The sequence below is a fragment of the Hermetia illucens genome, chromosome 6 (genome assembly GCF_905115235.1).
Source record: "Hermetia illucens chromosome 6, iHerIll2.2.curated.20191125, whole genome shotgun sequence".
NCBI classification, from domain to species: domain Eukaryota; kingdom Metazoa; phylum Arthropoda; class Insecta; order Diptera; family Stratiomyidae; genus Hermetia; species Hermetia illucens.
This window is the reverse complement of record NC_051854.1, coordinates 11708616-11726226: the sequence shown is the minus strand read 5'-3', so window position 1 is coordinate 11726226 and position 17611 is coordinate 11708616.

Below are 17611 nucleotides of genomic sequence, written 5' to 3'. Positions count from 1 at the left end.
CTAATGACGCATAAAGGCTAGATACTATTGGCGCGTGGAAAGGGGGCTAACCATACGGTCATGCATCCTTTTGCAAATTTCTTGGCGAACATCAAGTGACTCTGAGGCCGGCCGATCATATGGTTTCCAGATTCGTCTTTGAAAAGACACCACACTCCGTCGTCATCACCAAAAGAGAAGAATGGTCAAGACATAATAATCTACACCGACCGGTCAGTCATGAAAAAAGGATTAGGCACAGGGGTGTTCTCGGGAAATCTAATTATGGAACTGGCGACCTTTCGGAAAAATGAGGACCCTATTCTAGGTGGAGGGGTCGCACCATTCGAATCTGTTCCGACAGGCAGGCGGCATTATCAACACTAAACAGCAACGACATATCAAGCCAGTTGGTGTGGAGTTGTCATCAGGTGCTGCTGAAACTTGGCCGACTGAACAAAACATTCCTGATGTGGGTGCCAGGGCACTCAAACATCGCTGGTAATGAGGGGGCTGACAGATTGGCTTGCCAAGGTTCTGGATCCACAATCAGAATCAGTTTTTAGCATCGGGTCATCTACCGTCAAGTCTACTCTGAGGGGGAAATAGAAAGGATTCGCGCAGCCGAATGGAGAAATTTGAACTTCTGCCGGCAGGCGAAAATCTTTAGCTAATGTAAGGAGGAGGAAGAGGAAGAGAGGGCTCTGTACCTTTTATGCAGCTGCAGGCCTCCTCAAACCTTGGTAAGGTTTTCTTCAACGAAGAATCTGCGCATTCTCAGTCGCTGAAGAATGTTCTCAGATTAGCGAAAGCTTGTGGACGCCGTAGGCGAGAGGCCGATGAATAGGCGATCTCCGGAGATAGAATAATGGGCCTAACAAAGGTCTGAGTGCTTGAAGCTGCGGCCTCCCCCACTGAACTAAACTAACTAGGTTCAAATTTGGTCAAAAGCAGGTCCTCGAATCGGACACGTAGTGTTACTTTCAACTGCGACTCATCCAGATATCCCATGGCGCAGAAATGATTCCAGAATCTCTTTGGAGTTTTCTACCTAAGTATACCAACAGCCTAATTTTCCCATTGTAAAGTATAACTCTGTCCTAGTATCTAGTTTCCCTCCTAATCTAAGTATCTAAATCCTTGATAACTATGAGTATCACTCTATTATTCCAAACTAGTTGACACCATCAGAGTGTAATGAAAGCTGTTAATGTAATCCACTAAATTCAAAATCATTCCCAAATTTCAGCGCCCAGTATTAGTAACAGATACATTCACACCTGAGTAGATTAAAAGATCTTAGTAAATTACAACCGCGACAACTTTTAAATACTTATCTTACCACATGAAATTCGATACGATTAATCCTACCACGGACTAACTCTTGGCTGGAGCATTAAAATCACTATTACTTAGTAACATAATACAGTCCTGATTATTGATCCTGTTCTCGATAGTATCTCAAACGAAATTCAACAGTGAAGTGTTTTGTTGATGATTTGCTAAGTTAAACTCGAGAGAAACGTGTGTTCCATTCTTTTAATTACTTCCCGTCACCTGAGAAGATGGTGCAAATGTTGGTGTTTATGTGTGTTGTAAACCTGTTGAAATTGAACCCGTTCTGCAATTACCACTGCATAAATCAGATGCGATATGTTACGATCATGTACTTGATTTGTATAGTAGATTCTGCGCGATCGATGCATTAATCAATTCAGTCAGAGAATATAAAGTATATAATAAAAATCGATCTAGATGCAGTCCCTGTAGCTATTTAGAGTGTGTTTTGGATCTGCGGCTGTGTTTAGGCGAAGGAGTTGAGGTGAACATGTGATCAAGGTCTTAGAGCGGGAAGGTTACCGCTCTGAGGGTGATTTTTGTAGCCAATCTTTAAGAAGCAAGGACCATGAATTCTGATAAGAGATATTATTCGGATATGGGAGGGTTTTGAAGGATTTTTTCATAGTGTAACCCAGGGTTCGACGGTTAAGTGACCCATAGCTGGTAGGGTTTTCAGTTCCTAGCCCGCTCGACTATGTGAGTTATTGCTGACCATTTCACACTCAGATAATTCCACAAGGCAGCACCGTCTCCCATTCGACACTATCTTAAAATCCGCATCACCAAGGTTGCTCCTATCCACCACTGTCTCCATCACTCCATGCCGCGATAAACCTGGTTAAAATCTTTAGCATTATCATGGCAGACCTGGTCATCCATCAATTGATAATTGCATAATCTGAAGAGATGATCGCCAAACGGCTGTGTCGTCTTGAGGACTTGGGACCGAACCTAGTTGGTATGTAAGTGACCAAACGATGAACATCGCGAAAGGTGTTGATTAAGGAAAACGACGATTATAATGCGCTTTTCTGGTGCAATGTGCATCACGAGATGCAATGCCGACTAACTGACTTGAGCCGTGACGACCATTTTTGATCTTTATCTGCATTGAATCCTCAAGATAAACACTTATAATATTGAATCTTGAACGGATTTAAGTGAAGTCATATTTTACCTGGGCTGATAACGCTGGGAAAGTTATAGTAAATTTGAAATTTAAATATTTCTGCATTTAAGGTGAATTTTATGGTTATAATAAGACCTAGTTTATGGCTGACGTTGGGAGCAGTGAAAGGAGATTAATTGGATGTTAACGGTGGCGGGAGGCAATGGTTTTGGTTTGATGTGGCGTGAACGGTGGGAATCGGCGTTCTAGATGGATTGTAAGTCAATCATAATTGGATTTTTTCAGGTGAAAAGGCTTCTGTTCGAATGTAGCAGTTCACATCCGTGTGGAGGCAATTTACATTAAATGAAGCGTAACCATCGATGAAGTCTTTATTCGTCATTCAACATGGAGAAATCAGGGTCGATGTTATATTTATATTTATATTTTTTATATTTTTAAAATTGTTTTATATTACTAAATTATTGGTCCTGAATTAAGATTCTGATTAAAGTGATTCTAAATGCTGGCCAAACATTGGTGCCGTTTTATGGGTCCTTAGGAGTCGTATGGATGCTTTTGAAAACCGATGTTTTACTGAATAAATATTCTCCCGTTTTTCTAAAGTCAGTCATCGTAAGAAATAAGGTCTACTAATGGATTGGGGAGGCCTCAGCCGATTCGTGTAAATAAATTTGATGCATTCATGCAAAAGGATTCCAAGGATTCAAACTGTGGATTTCAAGGACAAGGTGTTAGGACATGATCACAAAATTTACCTCTTTTTCTTCTCTATAAGAACGGGTATATCAGTATTTAAGATTTTGCGGAAAGATGTCTCTATTTGGCTATTTCATAGCTGTTTATCCGCCTGAAACGATTTTCAAAATCTTTTCAATCAATACTTTTTTCGAATATGAGTTGAAGCTCTGTCGTCATACATCCATTGTTATCTGTGAAACATTTTTACCTCGTGATAGAAACCGAGAATAAACCTCTACGCGCGATCACTGTCAGTATCCTAGCAAAATGTTTCAGCTCTCCACACGAATTTCCAAGAAGCTTACAATTTTCCTAACACATTCGTCACTCATCCTGGGATAGTGGGCTCTACTCCATGCCATAACCAATAATTGAGTTGCTGCCTCTCTCTTCCATCTTCTAATCAACGCATCCATGGGTACTTAGCCGATGACAAGACGTAGATAATTTTTTTCGAAGGTTTGAAGCTTTCGAATAATAATGACAGTTTTCTTCCATGTATTATTCTCATATACTGCGCTCACCGCTTCCGGCAGATTCCGCTATAAATTCTTTTGCCAAAAGCGCGAAGTTACGACGGCTATCTACTGGAAAAATAGAAAGGCGCATGGTGTTGTAAAGGCAACTAGTAGTGAAAACGGAAGTGACACCATAGAAACCGCCCAAAAAAAGAGAAGCCATCGAAATTGAGGTCGGAGAAAAGACGGATAAAGGCAACAAGCTCCAAACTACGTGACACCTCTGGATCGAGAAAAAAGGTGACGGGCTCCCCAGCTAATCGGGAACGCAAGTGACCTCACCGGAGAGGATAGACCCCATTTGAAGGAACAAACGAACAAACAATCGATAAAAGGAAACGAGGAAAAAACAGCTGAGATCTGCCGACAGGGACGCAGCAAGAAGAATTGCGAAATGGTAACCCAACGGACCAAACAACGTCAGAAAAAGGAGAAAGTTCAATAACAACAACCTAAATTGAATAGCGACGGCGGTGGCCGCGCTGTAACAAAATCAAAGTCATAAGGCATTCTCATCAAGTTCTTTAGAAATCCGCAACAATGCAAAACCAGAAGACGCTGGAGTAGATAAGAAATCTATCCGACCGACTTGAATCGCCGATATATTTGTCAAACTTAGGTCGAAGGCTAACAAGAACAGTACGTTCTGCAAGACAGTCCAGAGAATTTTAGGCACGAAAACAATGGTTTCCAGCCTAGAACACATGCGCAACTTTGAAATAAGAGATTTAGATTGCCTCTTGAACACGGAACAGGTTGAGGAAGCAATAAGAGATGATACTCAAAAGTGAGAAGGTGGGAGTTATATCTGCCAAATCCACAAGACAAAAATTGGCCATTGTCACCGCCCTGGCGAAAATCAGTTCCAACCCACTATTTTAAGTGCTGCGCCTACAGGCACATAGCACGGGTTGCCAAAGGGCAGATCAGAAGCAATTTGTGTCACAAGTATCGCGAACCCGGACACAAAACGACGACTTTGGAATCCGAAAAATGCTGTGAACTCTACAAGGAGCGCGGTCTGGAGAAAGAAGATATGGCTCATGTTCCCGGTTTGCGGGCAGTGCAAGGTCTTTGAAGAAGAGTTGCAAAAAATTAAAAGGCAAGCACCGTGATCCACAACCTGCAAGCGAACATGCAAAGGGGTGCAACTGCCCACGACCAGATAGTGCAAGAAAAGAGAGCCGATTTGATGCTCCTCAGTAAGTAGTACCGAGACAGGAGCTCATCATAGTGGTTTGCGGGTCTATGGTCGAGGAAGTGGCCTCAGGTTTGTTGCGCGGAACTCACTTTCTCCGCATTTACATCACAGAAAACCAACATGTGTCCACTTTTAGAAACAAGGAGAGGAGTTCTAGACGGAAAAGGTTTTAATGCCACAGCCTCGAATGGGACATGCTTCAGATTTCCAAGGTACAGAATTTTTGCAGTTGATCGTCAGGACAGGACTTATTGTCCTAAATATCAGTTCTTGAGAATGCCTTGACTGTAGCGTGCCGTTTGGCTCCACGTGTCTTCGCTCTGCAACATGCCTCGATTACGATATCCGGGGTCCCAAGGCACCCTTCCATCAAAAGGTGATGGCGATAGCGCTCCCATCTTCTGCAGGACGTATGCAGGTATGGGTATGTAAGCCTCCGTTTGGGAGCATGAAGAGCGATCGGAATAACTCCCGCGATCACCATTACAGCTGACTGACGGTACGATTGGCGGACGCAACTCGCGGAGGTCCACGTCTTTGTACTTGCGCTAGACGCTTACAGTACATTTCCTTACTGAGGTAGTCAGAGGATATTTCGGAACCGTAAAGGAAGACGAATTATTATTATTATTATTTTGTTAAGGGAAAGTCGCACCGCGTCCTTAAAGAACTATTGTGCCCCTTTTACTGGTTATAGTGTACCTGTTGATCATAGTATCTCAAGCAGGCCAGTAACCGTTAGGAACTTTAGTATGTTCCCCACTTCCAGAAGTTTCAGCTTTGCATCTGGTATTAAGTGTTCTCCCAGATGTATCGACCTGCTTTGCACAAGTGCTGGACACTGTCCCAGGACGTGCATAGAGGTTTCGTCCTCCTCCTCACAGAACCTGCAGGCAGTGTCCGTAGATATCCCTAGCTTCCCTAGGTGGTAGTTCAGCCGACAATGACCAGTGAGAATTCCCACTATGATTCGGAGGTTCTTTTTGGTGAGGTTTAAGCAATCCTTTGTGCGCATGGGTTCGTATCCCCCAATAAGCACCCTGGACTGCTCCATCCCTGGTAGGCCCGCCCAATATAGTTCCCTCAACCGTTTTTCTTCGTTTCTTAGATTCATAGCCATGAAACCGTTTCCGATTCCACAGAAGGGTTCTGGCCCGTATAAAGGCATCCCTGCTCCCTTCTTGGCTAGTTCATCCGCTGCCTCATTGCCTTCCAGCCCAGCATGGCCTGGAACCCAAAGTATCCAGACCTTGTTGGACGAGCCGAGTGTATTCAGTCTCTCAAGGCATTCCCATACCAGTTTAGAGTTCACCTGGTTGGACCTAAGTGCCTTGATCGCTGCTTGGCTATCGGTGAGAATAGCTATGTTCTGCCCCCTGTAGTTCCTTTGCAGATTAAAGGAGGCACATTTGTCTATGGCGTAAATTTCCGCCTGGAATATGCTAGTGTACCTGCCCATTGGCTCAAAGTACATTTTCCTTGGACCAATGACACCGGCACCCGCTCCCTCTGCTGTGAGGGATCCGTCAGTGTACCAAGTAATCAGTTGCTGGTTTAAGCCGTATGTCACAGCCACGCTTTCCCAGTTTGTCTTCTTACTCCAACGTGTTTCAAACTTCTTATCGAAGTGAAACCTCGTTGTCATGTTGTCCCTCGGTATCAGTAATTCGGGATACCGCCTAGAAAGGATATCAATCTTCCTTCGATTTAGGCAGCTCCCCGCCTCACTCATGCTACCGGCCATCCTGAATATTGATCTCCTTGCCTGCATCTGTATGTGCAGATGGAGAGGGGTTAATCCCAGAAGGACCTCCAGAGATGCCGTTGGGCATGTCCTCATTGCCCCACTGATACACACGCAAGCCAGCCTTTGGAGCTTATGTAATTCCCTGGCTTGTGTGCTGAGTTGGGTTCTTTCTGCCCAGATTACCGCTCCATAGGTAATCATTGGTCTTACTATTGCAGTATATATCCAAAGTAGTATCTTCGGGCTACAACCCCATTTTTTTCCTGCTATGGATCTGCAAGTCATCAGAGCCCTCGTGGCTTTCCGACAAGTGTTTCCGACATGTGTCTTCCAGAGTAATTTTTGGTCTAGCGTGATTCCCAAGTATTTGACCTCTGTTTCTCGTTTCACCTCCATATCATGTAATGTTATGGCTTTCAGGTGATCCAGCTTACGCCTCCTAGTGAATGGTACTATGGTGGTTTTGGTTGGGTTGATCCGCAGTCCCACCTTCCTGCACCAGGCACTAGTAACCCTTAATCCAGTTTGGATTCTATCACATAGGGTATCTTCATATTTGCCCCTACAGATTAGAACAATGTCGTCCGCGTAGCCCTGGACTTGTATTCCAGTATTAGTTAACACGTCCAGGAGTTCATCCACTACCATACTCCACATCAGCGGCGATAGTACTCCGCCCTGTGGACAGCCTTGAGTGGTGTTCATGATAATAGAATTTGTACCTGTTTGTACCTCTATTTGTCTGCTTTCTAGCATTTTGCCCATCCAGAGTGCCAGGGTGTTTCCCACTCCTTTGCGGCTCAGGGCATCCTGTATCTCTGTGTGCGATGTGTTGTCGAATGCTCCTTCGATATCCAAAAACGCGCACAGTGCAATTTCTTTTGTTTCAATGGCGTCCCGTAGTACCTCTGTCAGCTGATACAGAGCAGTTTCAGTTGACCTTCCTGCCCGGTAAGCGTGTTGACAGTGATGTAAGGGATTACGCTTTAGAACGTTAGTTCTAATATAGTTGTCTATGACCTTCTCCACCGTTTTGAGTACGAACGATGTTAGGCAGATTGGTCTGAAAGATTTAGGGTGAAAAGGATCCTTTTTACCCGCCTTCGGAATAAAGACCACTTTTGCCCGTCTCCATGCCCTTGGTATGTAACCCAGTGCTATGCTCCCCCTTACCACCCTCAGAAGAGACTCTAGGATAATTCCTAGGCCCCTCTGGATAAGTGCAGGGAAAATGCCATCTGCTCCGGGAGATTTCATTGGTTGAAAGGTTCCCACTGCCCATCTTAGCCTAGCTTCCGAGCATACCTCTTTTGCTAGTTTCCAGCTCTCTTTCCTTCCCCTTTTATTCGTTGTTGGGGTGTCAGGCAGATTATTGTCGTCTGCCGCCGAGGGGTAGGACCCCGGGAAATGAGTTCTGAGAAGCAGGTGTACCCTGTCCTCCTCATTCTCGGTGAATGTCCCATCTTCCTTTTTCAAGCAGACAGAGGATATTCTCCCGTCTTTGGCTACAGCCTTGTACAGCCTAGTTGCTTCTGTGATCTGTTCAATCCCTTCACAGAATTCCCTAAAGCTGTTCCGTTTCGCTTCCCTGATGGCGTTGCTATACGCAGTCAGTGCATTTTTATACCTCCGCCAGTCCCCGGTTCGTTTTGCCCGGTTAAAGAGTTTTCGTACCTCCGTTCTCATTCTGGCTAAGTTTCTGTTCCACCATGGTACATCCCTTGATGACTTGACTGTCTTGGCCGGACAGCTGGCCTCATATGCGTCAATGACGATTGTGTTGAGGTCTTCCACCACCGTTTCTAATTCTAATTCGCTCCTGATGTCACCGCTCCCTTGAAGGTGGGCAATGTTGTTGCTCAGGTGCATTGTGTAGGATTCCCAATCCGTTCTCTTGGGATTCCTTATTATTCTTTTTATTTCGGAGTTACCCTCAATGTCGAATCTGATTATCCTGTGATCAGACATTGAGGGTTCATCCGACACCCTCCAATTCCTGACCATCCCGTTCATTAGGGTATTTCCTAGAGTTATATCTAGTACCTCTTGTCTGGTGCTGGTCACAAATGTTGGAGTGTTCCCTACGTTATATATTTCTAACTTATTACTAAGAATAAATTCGAGAAGGTACTCACCTCTACGATTAGTGTCACTGCTTCCCCACACTACGTGGTGGGCGTTGGCATCGCAGCCGAGAAGAAGTGGTAACGCCCTCTCCTCGCAATACTCCGTCAGCTTTGCGACTTGTTCCGGTGGAGCCCGGCTCTCGTCTCCTGGGAAGTATCCCGATGCTACCACTACCTTTCGAGTGCTCCTCCCGGCTTCCAATGAGACTTGGATAGCCACAAGGTCCCCGGTTAAGAACTCTGAAAGACATATGTATTTTAGATTACGTTTGAGAATTATGCAAGCTCTTGGTTTTTCACAAGACGAGTCCCAAATTACCTGCATGTCTCCTCCTTGCAGACCGCGAATCTGCCCCCGGTACACCCAGGGCTCCTGAGCCAGCACTATTCCAATGTTCACCTTGGAATTTGCCCTTGCAATCACTGCAGATGCAGCTCTCGCATGGTGGAGGTTTATCTGGGCTATCCTAGTGCTGGCCATTGGCTCCGTTATTGTTTGGAGCTCTTCTCCACTGTCGGAGTGTCACCCTCCTCCTCCGACATGGCGCTTTCCTGCGCGTCGCTGTCCACCCCGAGCCCTAGCAGTCCTAGGTCTAGGTCGTCCAGCTTCTGCTCTTCACTGGGCAGCAGGTCTATTTCCCTGGTTGATCCCGTTCTTTCCGCCTCTATGGCTTCCGCGACTTCTTCAGGGACCTCGGTAAGTTTTCCACCCGATGCCTCCTCCGAGGTTTCTTTCCTTGGCTTTTCCTTGTGCACATGCACGGGTATGTTGCCAAATCGGTAGTTGATATGACAACTCCGACGTTTAATTGCCTCTAGGGATCGGTCATCTACCCCGATCGTGAGGAGTTTACCCTTTCCCTCCACCTTGCTTCTGAAGACTCTCCATAGTCGAGTATGGAGATCTTCGTTCTGAGCAATTAGGAGTCTCATGAGGTCTTCTGTTACTATTGCCGCGGCCTTTGGGAGAAAAACTGTCACCATGTGGGCTCCTGGTATATCATCTCCAGCACATGTTGACAGTTCCACCCCTTCCCAGCCTGGCAATCTAGGAATTATGGTTCTGACCCATTCTGCGGTACCTTCCGTCGCGCAATCCACCAGTATAAGGCCTGGTCGAAAGCGTATCCCGGTGAACACCAGTTTCGACGTCCATCCCTTGATCATCTGCTTGACGACCAGTTCTTCAATGGTTTCCTGTTCCTCCCGAGTGAGTATTTGCTCGGGAAACCTTTTTGGCAGTATGGCCAGCCGAATGCCCTTGACCGCACTAGCATAGCTAATGCCGGGCTTCCTGGGTCCTGCCTTCACTCCTGACCTGCCCGGGTTTTCTCCTCCCGAGGGTTCAGGTCTGGGTTTTTTGGGGGCATTCCCTTCATGCGGGCTGATCTCTGCTGCTCCCCGCTTTCTCGGCTCCGGTAGAGATGGCTTAGGTCTGTCCTGAGCCTTCTTAAGGGCCTCTTCTGGTTTCAGGCCTTCCTTCAGATAGCGCAGGTACCATTTAACCCCGGCGCCACTGAGACCTGTCTCCTTCCTGACGTCTGTTATGTTTATCTCAGACGTGCTTTTGCTGGTCCCTGCTCTTTGAGCAGTGGTGTTCGTTGGCTGTAGTCCATGCAGTATACCAATGGTCACCTTGGATCCACTGCTTGACGTCCCAACTTCTCCCTTCTTGGGTGTAGTCACCTGGCTTTCAGTAATTCGGAGACGTGCCTCCACCTGATTAACCAGTCTTGGTGCGGTACGGGGCCCCGCTTTTTTGGTTTTTGTTTTTTTTTTCCAATTTAGTACTCATTTGATTCCCACGAGTATGGGGGTTAAGAGGTCCGCCGTGCCATAGCCCCCCGTAGCACGGTAAGATCTAACTTACTCACTGAGGCGACCAGGTATCAGTGAGGCTCCGTTCGAATACAGTCAGTTACCCCCGACTGCAAACTATCCAATGGGCACGGTTCGCATGACACCCTGGATTGGGGGAGGGAGACGAATTGAACCGCGCTCATTAGGAAGCGATGCCTGATGGGTAAAGGAGCTCCGACGTTGGACATCAGTCGGCAAATTGCAAACGTTCTAGCCGCAACTTTGTCTGCAGTGTTGCGAATCTGCTCGAAGAAGCTCATCTTCGTGCCTATCATGATGTCCAGGTATTTCAGCGCTGGCTTCGACAAAACCATGGTTTCGCCAACCTGAATAATGTGGACTGTGGTTTTTGGTTTCCACAACGACTTCAGTTTTCTCCAGAGCTAGGGAGAATTCATGTTCAGTCATCCATTTGCTTTCTCGCCGCATCACCATTCTCTCCTGAGCTTGCTCAACTGTGCGTGCGGTAACCAATGCCGTAACATCGTCCGCGTATCCGACAAAATGCGAATCATCAGCCAAGTCATAGGAGACTATCGTATAACGCGTCTCAAACGTGCAGACCAAGGGCAGATTCCTGAACTGCCCAAGATGTTACCTTCATTCTCTGCTGTCCATCCCGGGTCCCGTAGAGTAGGGCACGTTCTTTTAAATGGTCCCTCAACATGCGCAATAGGTAGCCTAGAATATGAAAACGATTTTCCAGTGCCTCAAGAAACGCCTTTACGTCCCGCAGCGTATATTGCGTCAATCAGTTCTAGTTTGATGAACTCCTGAAGCAGCTTCCCCGCTGTGTCCAACATAGTGGGCGTACGAGAGGCTGCCGGGGCAGTGCAGCGATGCGTTGAATAGTCTAGGTGACATACTCAAAGTCCCCATCCTCTGGAATCCCGGTCATATGGACATAGAGGGGACAATTTTTGTACCGCTAGCAACTGTTAAGGGTGGATCAGATGGCGAAGGCTCACACCTGCGCCAAGTTAAGGAAGATTCGGCCCGCCTATAACAAGACTCGATCACGAGAGTTCTTGTGCCAGACGCATGCATATGCATACAAGGTTACATCGATTTACACGGAGCACTGGCCTATAAGATAGGACTAGCATTCCTTACAATTCGCATTGTTATAGCTGCAAAAAAGAGGGAGAAATCCGCAAGAACTTCCGCTGCCCAGCTTTAGATAGAACCAGGCTACGAACACTAGATAAACCATTCTTTGAGGACCTCAGAGAGAGTTTTAGTTGCACGGTGGGAAAACTGATTTCCTTTATGAACGCTACGGACTGGCTCTGAAGATCTGAACCGGATCCTACGCCCTTGGTCTTACCACAGCCGCCATAGTTTTAGGAGTTTGTGGCATCAAAACGGCACACAACAGCGCTAATTGGGATCCTTGGAGCATCCACTGATACCTACCTGCCAGAGATCATTGAAGATACGGCCATCTCCAAGCCAGCTATGAAATATCAACAGATTATAAACACTGAACTGGATTTCATAGAGCACCTAGAAGTCGTCCATCAGAAAGTAACCAAAGGCATCACTGCACTGACAAGATCGCTGCCGAATGTCAGTAGCCGGAAACACTATCGAAACCTGCTCATAATTGGGGTTATGGGAACTATGTATACAACTGAATAAGTACGTTGCTCTAATAGGCAGAAGCAATCTCGCGGAATCAAGAGAAAAAGCTTTACTTTCCCGCCTCATGGCTCTGAATGTTTGCAGGGCCTCTGGAACAACATCAAAGAAGACAGCGTTGATTGTGGCTGGTATGAGTCCAATTAACTTACAATGAATCTGTCCAGCGGTGAACGCATTATCATTCGGAGAAGACTCGAAGGAGAACTCGCTTATATTTACATCCGCAACTATAATAATCCAAGCTAGACTACAGGAAGACTCGAATTAAGAGGACCTTGGGAAATGCCTACCCCTCAAAGCAATATTTATGTAAATGGTAGTCCTATGGGAGCAGTGTTGGAGAAAAGTGTTTTTCATATCTCACACTCATCCGCTCAGGGCGAGGTGCTTGCTATAGCCCTTCAATCTAATACGGACTATCTAAACTATCTAAAACAACCCCTGAAAGAAAAGCTATAGCTAATTATCAACTAGAATTGAGTCGAACGAGCCAGCTGATTCGAAAAGTGATCACTTTACTGACATACCCTTAACTTCTCGAGACGTGCGAAACAAAAGAAGTGAATAATAAAGATTTATTAAACCTTTAATCTAATAAAATCCTTCAAATTATTAAGCCAAGAATCAATTTATTGCGAACACCGATCCTCTGATCCGAGCCACTGTCTTACACATTGATAGGCATACCACCTGGATAACGTCCATTCCCACACAGAACAACAAAAAGAACCCTCTCAAGGGTATCGATTCACAATCTAAATCCCCTGGATACACATCCCATTTTCTCCACGTTCATGAAAATTAAAAGGAATTAATGTTTTCTTCTGCGTCAAGTGTTCGATGAATTATCGATCATGTTGTGTGGTCCCCAGTTGTGATTTGGCAACTTTTTTTCTCCCGGTCATTATGCGGCTACATGATCATCGCTTTGATAGAATTGATTCAAAATGGAATAATTACAATTTTGAATCATTGGAGGAATCTCACATGACAGTTGTTGACAAGGAATTATTTCGATCACTTGTTAAATCATTAAAGACGAAATCGATAATGGACGTAGGGGAGTCGCACCAACTCAGAAAATACTTAAGATCTTGAGATATAAGATATAAGGGAAATTTCAGATATCCTTCGGATTAAATACTGCGCAGAAAGGTACTCAGATAAAAAAGTACTAAGACTCAAGAATGAACTACAATATCAGATAAGTAGCTTACTTATGTCATGTGAAGGATCTGGGACTCACTCGACCCTCTTAAGAGAGGGACTAAGGTCAGCACTGTAAAATTTCCTGGAATCTTAGCAAAATTTTTAATTTTAATTACATTTTTTTGCTTTCTTAAAGGCTAAAATGCTTGAGATACTACTAACATCAAAAAAGATACCTACTTCAATCTATTTCTACCAAGAATTATCGTCATAAAGTAGCTCACCACTCCGAAAATAGCTCCCAATCTACACATAACGAAGCCGATCGTGGCCAATCTTACCTAACTCTTCAAATCACTACTTTTTTTATGAGGCGCCTTAGTAGACAGACAAGAAAGGACTCAGCAGGGTGGAGAATTCGAATGTTTTACCGATGTTTTAATTTAATCCATACCGCATTCATCATGTCTACCTACCGCAGTGTGTCACTGCTTCTGTTACATCGGTATCTCTTGAAACAGATGGGAGGTATCAAGGGATTGACAAAAATCGAGTCTTTAAATGTTCTCCGAGCTCAAATGCATGTTTGAGTCAGGAATCATCAAAAGGGAACACCAGTAGAGGTACAAGAACTAAAATACCATTCTCACATTTGTTCGACAGTTTTTGAGTGGGCATGTGTATACCGGCGATGGCGGAAGGAGAATGTAATTAAAATTAAAATTCCAAATGTCCCATTTCTCATGGAGATATATTGATAAGTTTAGAGAAATAATTGTACTCCATAGTTCCCTTAAAAGCGCTGCAGTTAAGCCCCTCAACATTGCAATTACATTCAAGAAGATACAAACGCAGAACTATCTTTTCTACGTGAACTATCCTTAGGCAAATTTTAACTAGCTGACTCCACAATGGGTACCCACCGGCTAAGGTCATCTCCTCCGTTTACCTCTTGTTGATTAAATTAGTTTCAAGGCGTGAATCGATTGCACCCAGAGTTCCATTGTTTTAAGCATTACATCCCATAGTCCCCAGCAGAGTTCATAACGAACATTTCGCGCAAGTGGTTGCCGCCTCTCCTTTGCGCCTTTCTAGAAATTTAGCCAGAAGATTGTTCGCTATGCTTAGCATTTGACCTAAGGTTAGTTTGGCTAGTAAATAGTGATGCTGGGTTACCAGAGAGAATAAAGATTCTTTTTAGGGATTAAGTTATATTTTCCTTTTTGATAAGTGTAACACTTGACGCTCCTTTCAGATGTTATATTGAAGAATAAATCTGGATATGGTTTTTGACTTGACTTATGCACAGAACATTTTTGTTCAATGAACCCTGTCTGTAAAGACATTCGAGTGTGCATTTGACATGTGAGTGTATCCACTTTTGGGGGTGAAATTGACATTCATAGTCTTGAATTTGCAAAGAAGCGACAACTTTATCCTATTAATAGTGCGATTTCCACCAGCCTCTTGATTTTTTTTCAGATTTTTCAGTTGGGTCGTTTCTGAGAATGGATCCGTTAAAGAGATGACCACTTTGGACCCTCCGCATCCTCACCACCTTTCCAACAAATGTCAAAACCAACACCGGTTTCGAAAAGTGCCAACGGAGACTTTTCATTTCATACCCCACATATAATGAAAGAAAAATTACCCCCCCCCCCTTTTGAATGTATGTGGACCCGCCCTTAAATTCAACGTAAAAGGATATAACTTACTGAATGCATAAGCGTTCACAGTTCCCGCCTTTCCACCATTTGGTGGTGCCAATCGCTATAACCGTCTCCGAGAAAAATGCGTGTCACGGACAGACAGACAGACGGCTTAAAAAAAAATAGGGAGAAACTGCAGCACTGCAGTCAACGACAAGACCCTTCTAAGGGTAGCACCTTCACTATTCCTGGGCACAAAGGAAACTCCGGAGCTCCGTAAAAAACTGAGACAGTCAAATGGGGAAACGGGATCTCCTGAACCCAGATAAAAACGGAGAAGGGAGAAAACGCCTCCACGGCAAATAAGTAAGCAATCACACGAAGGACTACCAGCCCCTACAGTGAAAAACGATAAATGCATTCAAGGTTCCATTTGGACTAAGGTGGAAAAGAGGGAAAATCTACAGAAGAGAAGCCAGCCCGATACGCTAATAATAACGAAAAAAAGTGAACTTACGTACGCTGATATTCTAGGTGCTAAGTATGAACCGCATAAGCCGAACGCAGAAGGGTGGCTTATTGCTGGAATTTAAACCAAGCTAAAACAAGTCAGAAGACCGGAAGAACAAAATCGAGTCGTCAGTGAGTGAGGCAGCAGAAGTGAAGCTAAGTAAAAATCGCGTGGTTATCGACTGTAAGGATTTGGACGAGATTACAACGAAGGAGGAAATTTGCCAAGCCCTACGATCCCAGCTGGGAATACAGTCAGTCTAGGAGCCAGATATTCTACGGCTAAGGAAAGCATATGGCGACACACAAACTGCGTCCATAAGTCTAAAACTTGAAGCGGCCAAAAGAGCTATCACTGCCAGTTAAGTCCGAATTGGTTGGGTTGTCTACTTACTACAAGAGCAGATTACTTTGAAAAGATGCTTCAGGTGTTTGGAATTTGGGCAGTGGGCGAAAAAATGTACTAGCACAGGATAGGTCCAACTTGTGCCGAAAATGCGAAAAAAAGGCCACATTGCAAAAGTCTGGGAACAAAAATCCAGTTGTCTGTTCTGCAGACAAATAAATGATATTAAGAACCCGGTGTTTAAGGCGATCGACACTATGCACAAATGAGGTTCCTTCCCAGCAAATGGATCAACAGGACGTCTTTTAGATCCCCGGAGTAACTGAGGAGGAACTTCAAGAGATGTATGGAAGAATTGAGGATAATGAGTTCCTCGGATTGGTTCATAAGCACATTTCAATCGTGCATGGTAGAAGGAGTGTTTTCTGTCCATTGGAAGATGCACCATTTGACGCACCCTCTTCATATTGCTGTATCTGTCTTTTAGGCACTATGGGGAAAATTTTGGAGAAAGTGATATAGAAAGAGCTGCTTTCGTTCGCCGAGCTAATGGATGGTCTATCGAAGTGGCAGTATGGGTTTCGACTAGCCCGTTCTACGGCCGATGGATTAGCAATGGTCGTGGATCTAACTTGGGGGACATTGATCAATGCGTCACTACACCCGAGGACTTGAAGCAATTGTTGTATTGCCCGATATTCGCGCATAAAAGAGGGAGGTTAAATGACGACCTCAACTTAGATATTAGACCCCATAATCAGGTGGAGGGGAGGAGGAGCCGAGGAAGCAAATTCAAGCGCAGTAAACGCAATAATAACTATAAATAAAAATAAAATATAAAATTAAAATAAAATATAGAAAACAGTGAATAAGCTGGACCCAATACCACACATAAACTGGGCTATCAGGCAGAACCAAATCACTTAAATACTGATATGCAGGAGGTAACTCAACAGGCAGTGGCGCCATGATCAATTTTGACCTATCACGAAGATCACAAGCGACCACAAACACCGGAGAAAATGTTGGAAGCAATATGAATATATCTGACTTAAACGTTAGAAAGAAGAAGATATGGGCCACTTAAACCATGGTACCGCGTCGGATAGGACTGTTCAGAAGATTCAGGAGCAATCTAAGGCTTCTCAGACATAGTCAAGGAAGAGAGGAGCAGTGGAGAGGAAAGCAGTGTTTCTAAAAAAAGGGAAATCCAATACCAAAAAAAAGATGCTGCGTGTAATTCATTAACGTAAATAGAACCCAGCAGACTTGACGCTAACTATCCTAGTGCTGTCATATGTATTAGAAGACAGACTTTCCCTAAGATGATGCTCACTTAGGAAGTATAAAAAATTGAAGCCGGAGAGGTAGATGTAAAGAAGCTCATCGACCTCATTATTACACAAAATGAGGGTCTTCATACGTAGCTATCGAAAAAATGTTAACGCAAGAAGTAGAGCAAATTCAAATTGCTCACGACCAGGGTGGGTGCAATTAAGATAACCTGGAATTAGACTTTCTAAGGATCAAGACAGACAATGGCTCGCAAATCACAAACGAGTGAGATGTCAGATAAGTTGGAAGATACTGTGACACGGAAAGAAGATTTTAAATTATAAAGATGAGCAGCGACTAGTTAGAATGCTCAAATACCACAGCAAATTGCACGGT